This window comes from Arachis duranensis, chromosome 3, assembly GCF_000817695.3.
Source record: "Arachis duranensis cultivar V14167 chromosome 3, aradu.V14167.gnm2.J7QH, whole genome shotgun sequence".
NCBI lineage: Eukaryota > Viridiplantae > Streptophyta > Magnoliopsida > Fabales > Fabaceae > Arachis > Arachis duranensis.
Window position 1 is genome coordinate 127,190,864 of NC_029774.3, and position 654 is coordinate 127,191,517.

Here is a 654-nt window from a genome sequence, read left to right on the forward strand (position 1 = left end):
ATAATAACTTAGAAAATAAATTTTAATAACCCACCTCTCACATTTCTCTTCAAATTATGTCACTTGCTTCTTGCATGTTAGGCCATTTTCTTCCTTTCCCACAAGAATGTTTTCATACTTCCCCCTTCTTTTTTTATTAGTGTTTTTTTAAGGGTATTTAACTAACTCTATAAATTATTTTATTCTGTACATTATACATAAATGATTAGTATTGTATTATATTGGTAATTTTTGACCAACAAGATACCAGTACAATAATAATACACATGCCAAATTTTATATATACAACTATACAAGATTACAAGGCATTTGTTTTCAATATAAAAAATGATTAATAGTCTTTTTTTTTTTACTTTTTGATGTTTCTGAAATTAAATAAATTTTACCTATTTAAAAATTATAAAATAATTTATACTTATTTAAAAATTCAGAAAGAGAAACTAAGACTCTAATTGCAATTTTTTTCAATATGATTGCTTGGTCGTTAATTATATTCTATTAAAAAGGCCAACGAGCCTTATAAGTCAATAATAAAACAAACAATTGTAAGGTCTTATTTTGAATATTTTATTGATTCCAGGGGTACATAACATAGCATGATCTTAGACTCTTACCATACCTACCTAACTCCAAGAACTTGAAGACTCCTTTTTA